Raw genomic sequence first — 7,055 nt, forward strand, 5'->3', positions numbered from 1 at the left:
CTACTGAGCCGACCTGTGACAGTCTCATTGTCACAGGTTGGCTAGAACTATAAGGTTGAGTGAAAATCACTCACCTCATTGTTCTCCTTTAAGGTTGTAATCCCGACCCCGAATGCAAAGGGGGTTGAATTTCGTCAACTTCTTTTCCACCTGCATGGATAAGGGGAGGCACGATGTTTTTGGGGCTTCATTTCCTCCTGCCAGTTGGGATCAGAATGCAGAGTATACCTTAACGCAACCAAAAGTTTTTGAAAGCATATTTATTTTATATCTGGGGTAGAGGTGATGGGTTGAGAATTCCCGTCCCCTGTGACATAAGTAGCCTGATAAGGAAGCAGCATACTCCATTATTAAGCACTATGCCAATGAGGAGCTATAACCCTTCTCTATTATGGCAGCATGATCACGGGGAATGTCTAAAACAATTCTTCTGCTGCATAGGTTACAATGTAGCACTTAGTTCCTGATTGCCAACCTTAATAAGGATGCCCGTAGTGATAATGGCACCCAAATTAAAAAAGAAAACCAAGCACTGTTACTAAGCTTTCACAATTTTGCAGTACCCCTAAATTGGGCTGTATGTACACTTTATGGCTAAACGTTTGTGGACACTAGACCATCACACCTAAAGTCAAATGTATGTTCACACCCTTCCAAATGATTGAGTTTAGGTGTTTCCATTGAAGGGTACTGTTAATGCTACAGCATATTAAGACATTGTACTCTTCTAACCTTGTGGTAACAGTTTGGTGAAGACCCTTTTCTGTTCAGCATGACAGTGACCCTGTGTACAAAGCCAGCTCCCCAAAGACATGGTGTGACAGGTATGGTGTGGAGCAACTCAAGTGTCCTGCACAGAGCCCTGACCTCAACCCTACTTAACACCTTTTGAGATGAATTGGAACGCCAATTGTGAGCCGGGTCTTCTCATCCAACATCAGTACGTGACCTCACTAATGGGCACAAATTCCGACAGACACACTCAGATATCTTGTGGAAAAGGCGGAGGCTGTTATAGCCACAAAGGTTGGCCAAATCCATATTGATACCCATGGTTTTGGAATGAGATGTCTACGAGGATCATATAGGTGTGATGGTCAGGTGTTCTCAAACATTTGGTCATGTTGTTTACAGGTGCTCACTCCAGATCAATAGATCAGAAAAGATGAAGTTCATAGTATTTTATGTCTGCAATTGTCTGGGTCCTCTTTAAATAGGTTGGAATTGATGGACTAATGTCTTTATTCAACCTCAAATACTATGTAAATACTGTTGTTTTAAACTGGAGAACAGGACTCTGGTCAACTATGGTTGGAAACCATTCTGGAGTTTTTAACCTGCACTTCAAGGCCTCAGATTGTCCAGACAAAATAAATCAGGTCTGTTTTTTTATATCTCTGAAGTGATCATAAAACCTGGAATTTTCCTAGTAAAGTCTGCAGGAGCGGCCGAAGTATGTAAGGTGAAGTGTCACATCACAAAGCAGGTCAGTACATCGATCACAGGAGTAAACATTCTCTGGTGTGATAGGGAAATGGGGTGAAGCAATGCTTATGTCTCACATCTCAAAGATTCAGTCCTGACAGCTGCACTGCTGATAACAGTTCTCTGCTTATGTATAAACATAGTGGTGAGGGAGTGTGAAAGAAAGAGTGTGAGAGAGAATGAGAGAGAGAGAGAAAGAGATAGGGGATAATGTGACAGAGGGAGAGGATGAGAGCAAGATGTAGAAAAGGGAGAGAGACAGCGAGAGAGAAAAATTTGAGACAGAGAGAAGAGGGAAGAGAGAAAGAGAGAGAGAAAAAAGACAGATAAAAGATAGAGAGATGGGAGGGAAGAGAGAAAGAGGAGAGAGGGAAGAGAGAGAAAAAAAGGGAAGGAGAGAGAGAGAAGGGCGATAAGCGAGAGAGGGAAGAAGAAGAATGAGAAGAGAGAGAGAGAGAAGAGAGGGGAGAGAGCGAGAAGAGAGGGAAGGGAGAGAATAGAGAGGCAGGGAGGGAGGAAAGAGAAGAGAGGGAGGAAGAGAAGACAGGGAGAGAGAGAAGAGAGAAAATGAGAGAGTGGGAAGAGAGAGAAGGGATGGAAGAAAAAGAATGAGAAGAAAGACAAGAGAGAGAAGACAGAGGGAAGAGAGAGAGATAAAAAGAGAAAGAAGAGAGAAAATAGAGAGGGAAGAAAGCGAAAAAGAGCAGAGAGGAAAGGAACAGAGAGAAAGAAAAAAGAGGGAAAAGGGAGAGAATAAGAGAAAGAGAAGAGAGGGAAGAGAAAGAAAGGGGAGAGAGAAGAAGAGGGATACAAAATAAGAGAGAGGAGAGACAGAGCTCTCTTTTTTTCTGGAGTGCAGAGGGGGTCGGCCATTCTTTGGGTGGACACTTTCCATTGACTGTTCATCGGCAGGGTCCTCACCGAGTCCTTCAGTGGAGTGAAGAAAACTCCATCAGTGTTGGAATGAGGGCCAAAAACAAGACTGGTTAGCAACAGACCTGGACTGCAGTTGTGAATGGTCTTCACTCCCCCACAGAGGTGCTGCAGATGGTCGCTTTTTTTTGGTTGGTAGTGGGCTGAGTTTTTATTTTTCCTGGACATGAGCTTTAAATAAACTGAATTTGACTGTTGAACTGGCTAGGTAGACTTGCACTTAATTCATGTCACATCTCCTGCAGGGTGCCATGCATGTGGTCCGCGTCCTGCCTCAGAGAACAGACGATATCACGCTTGTTCAGAAATAGGGTTGCACAGATACCAAGTACAGTACTCGGTACAAGTACGAGTACAAGTACCGATACTTTTGAGCTCCAAGACTACACTAGAGAAAAATTCAAAAATTAGGAGGCAGCTGTCATTTATAAGGATCACACGGAGCTCCCGGGATTTGTACATCTCTGTTTTAATGTATGATTTGTTTTTATTAATATAAATAAAGGGATGCACAGATACCAGTTTTGCGAGTACAAGTACTGGTACTTGCCGAGTACTTACGAGTACGAGTACTGATACATTTTTGTTTATTGTCATGTGACAGTTTTTCTAAAACAATACAGACTAATGATTTCAGGACAGTGGTGGAGTGCCAGAGCCAGGTCCCAGCTGCAACAACTGCAACCCTGGCAGTTTTCATGAAAATGCCAAGTATCTGCACTGGTACTCAAAAAGTATCTGTGCATCCCTATTCAGAAAGGTGGTGCAGCATAAGCGGCTGTTTCTCTGGAATTGTAATGTCTTGTTAGGGTGAGAAAAACCTGCTAAGGTTTTTTTTTCCATACATTTGCATTAGTAGAACTCTTTTTATAATTCATAAATGAACTGGGGACAGGGTCATAGGGGGCCAAGGCTCATTGATGCATGTGGGGTGTGAGATAACAACAGTGGATCTTATTTGTGTATCACTCGGCTGTAGATCCTCCAATCATCTCTGAATTGGTGCTGACACTGTCCTTCCTTCTGGAGGGTGGCTACTTTTGTTCCCCATGGTCCCCGTGTGTGTTGTAAAGTAGTCACCGCTCCAAGCTCGCTCCCGGGATGGACTACAATCTTAAGCTTGTGGCAACAGTTTGATGAAGGTTAATTTCTGTTCATGCATGACTGTGCTCAGTGAACAAAGCCAGCTCCATAAAGACATGGTTTGATCAGCTTGGCGTGGAAGAATTTAAGTGTCCTGCACGGAGCCCTGACCTTATTCCTTTTGACATATTTGGGATATCATGGAATGCTTATTTCAAGCCAGGTCTTCTCACCGGTACCTGAACTGATAAATGCTCTTTAGGATGAATGGGCACCAATTCCCACAAACACACACCAGAATCTTGTGGAAAGCCCCCAAAAGTGGCAAAGGAATGCGATTAATGTATTAATGGCCATGGTTTAGGAATAGGAGGCCAACAAGCTCCCAGTGTGAACTGGGACTGATGTTTTGGCATTAGATACATTTTAACATACTGTAACATGGACACTCAACTGTAGCCAGAAAATTCAAGCAAAACGCAGTTTATTAAGGCAAACACAAAATGTCTCTGTTCATCCACAGGCTAGCCTTCCCCTGTTACACAAGACAGCTTCCAGCAGCAACATAAAAGACAGTCCTTTGTAGCATATATAGTCCTTAGTATTGCTCAGTAGCTTTCCTCAGCTCCAAGCACACCTCGGTGATACTCACACTGCTCTCCCAGCAGTGTGTCCAATAGGTCCCTTGGGTCACCGACCTTCCTGACCTCTCCCAGTCTTCCCCACCTGTGTCCGTGTGCCTCCTGCACACATGCACACACAACTCCACCAACTCTGAGCTCTGGGCTTGTTTCTTAATGAGGCTGCTCTCAGCCACCTGATCAACCCAGGCTGGTCATTGGCAACACCTGGCCCCGGGACTGGAGATTTCATCCCACCCAGAGCTCTAAGAAATCTCCAGAGCTCCAGATCCCAGCCACAATTCTGAAAACCTGGAAGAATCTGAAAGGCCAGGTCCTTCCTTATCAAATGGTTTACACTCTGGACCCTCTCAGCCCCTCTGGCTGAGAATCCTGGGTGCCATAGTTGCCAAACTACACCGTGTCATTGGCTTACACTGCCACAATACTTTCAGGGAGGGAGAGAGAGAATTTACTGTTCTGATTCACTCACATGTGTGTGTAGAAATTTCAGAATGAGTTATTGAGCTCTGTACTCAACATACATACCTAAAACCTATCCAGTTGGTTTAATTTTTTTATATATAATATTCAGACAAAAAGAAAAAATAATAAAAATATATTTTTAACTTTCTTTTGTAAACAAAATAACAAAAGAAGAAAGGTTAAAACAAATGATGACACTGTATCTTGCTCCTTACCCTGACCCCCGGAGGCCAAAACCATCTAGGAATGTAAAATATTAATTTGCTGTGAGGATTTCTGACTCCTGCTGCTGCTTGACTCATGAGACAGATAACAAAGATAATCCCTCATGACCTCATGAATTTCTACTTCTATTACCATCTCATATAAATATATGTTGCTTTTCAGATGCTTTTCAGATGCACAACACCAGCCAGAGACACTTGATATACTAAAAAAAGGTTCTTCTTCATAGAAAAGTGTCTTCATCCCTATGGGGTTTCCATGTAACAACACCATAACCTGTTCTTCAAACCTCTTCCACGTTGGTCAGTTTTGTTCATTGGCAGTTTTCTCCTCTATAGTAGAAAAGCATTTAATAGACCCCACCACATCCTTTTTCCTCTTTTGTATGTTCAAATGAAAACTTTATTCATACATCATGTTGCTGACCATTATTGACTGTGTATAATAAAGGATTACATGCCACCATCCTGCCTCTACAGAACAATCCCGTTGGAGGATTGCTGAGGTGCGTATACACTTTGTGCATATTTGTTGGTGGAATAATGTATTGTGTACTTACTGCCCAACCATTCTGGCTCCATGCACCTACACTTCATGGCCAAAGGTTTATTGAACACCTTAAAATTAAATCTGTGTATATAGTTTGTTTGACATCCCATTTCTAAGCCATGGGCATTAATACAGGTATATGGCATATCTTTGGGGCTATAACAATTTCTGCTCTTTTAGGAAGGCTTGCCACAAAATTTTGGAGTGTGTCAGAAGGAAAGGGCATTTCTGACGTCCTGATGGAAAAAAAATAAGACCTGCCTCACAATCAGCTTTTACAATTCAACCAAAAGGAGATCAGTAGGAGATCAGTAGGGTTGAGGTCAGTGCAGATCACTTTAACTCCTCCACATCAGAGTGGTCAAACCAAGTCTTCATGGAGCCGGCTTAGCTGGAACAGAATTTTGCCACAAGGTTAGAAGTGTGTAATGGTCTAATAAGTCTTTGAATGCCTTCCTGGAAACACATGAACACAATAATTTAGAGGGGTTCCCACATACTTTTGGCCATTTATTGTATAAATAAACAATGGTTGGTTATATATTTTTCTACCGTAGATTAAGAATTTGCCTGTTCTTCAGTTGCTAGAGCTAAGTGTACTGACACAGAGAGAGGCCATACTATGTCAACATTACTGTCCTCGACCTTGGCTTGCCTTGCTTGGCTATGATATCTAATCATGTCCGTGTAATTTTAAGGCTAGCTAGTTGACTAGGGTAGGCGGGTTGGTCCAGAGGGCTACATTTCCCTATAATAGCCAGGACAGAAGCTAAGGATTAGTGAATATATGGATATAGGAAATTCTGTATTCTATATAAAAAAGCAACATGTGTGTATAGTTCCTTGATTAGCAATGTGATAAACTGTGAGTAGCACAAATTGTTGCATTTGCGCAACTCTTTCAAGTTTGTTCATGTTGTGGTCTAGTTAATGTCTTGCTTGGCTGAGGAATAAACCAAGTGACCTGATGTCCATTACTTAGTCACCCATGCCGTACTATACACATTCTACACTGGTTCAACTTCCCGGAAACAACCTCAATCAAAGCCAAAATACCAGGTTTAGGGGGACCAGACATTTAAATCGTTGCACCCAGTTTTATTTAATTTGATGGAATTCGGATGTCCTGAGGCAGGCATGGTATTCTATATATGGTGGTCTTGCCTATGTGTGCAACGCCTTTGGTGCAAGGTTTACCGCCTGCTACGTTTCCTATTGCTTTCTTCCCTTCCCATGTCCCCTGTCGAAGCATTGCTGAACTTGAGACCTGCCACTCTTCCTAAACACGAGTTTGCTCTGATGACACATATCTTAACTGCGGCTAAGCTAGTTATCGCAAGATCCTGGAACTCCCCTCCTCTCTCTTTTGCAGCGGTAATCCTGCATCCATGCCACACTATCCAATGAAAAACTCTCTGCAAAGAAGTCAGATTCTTTGGCAAAGTTCCAGAAGATATGGGAACCATGGCTCTTGCGATACCTACCCCCGGGCTTCGATCGCCGCCTGTTAACACTTTGAGACCCCACCGTCCTCGCCACTTCACCACCACATCACACCACAATTTTTCGGGATTGCTCTGCACCCGGAAACACATATACCTCTCTTTCCTTTTCTCCTTCCCTTTCCCTTCCTACTCTTCTCCCATTCCTCTGCCCCCCCCCACCCTTCCTACT

This window comes from Nanorana parkeri, unplaced genomic scaffold (genome assembly GCF_000935625.1).
Source record: "Nanorana parkeri isolate BGI_ZX_2015 unplaced genomic scaffold, ASM93562v1 scaffold2055, whole genome shotgun sequence".
NCBI classification, from domain to species: domain Eukaryota; kingdom Metazoa; phylum Chordata; class Amphibia; order Anura; family Dicroglossidae; genus Nanorana; species Nanorana parkeri.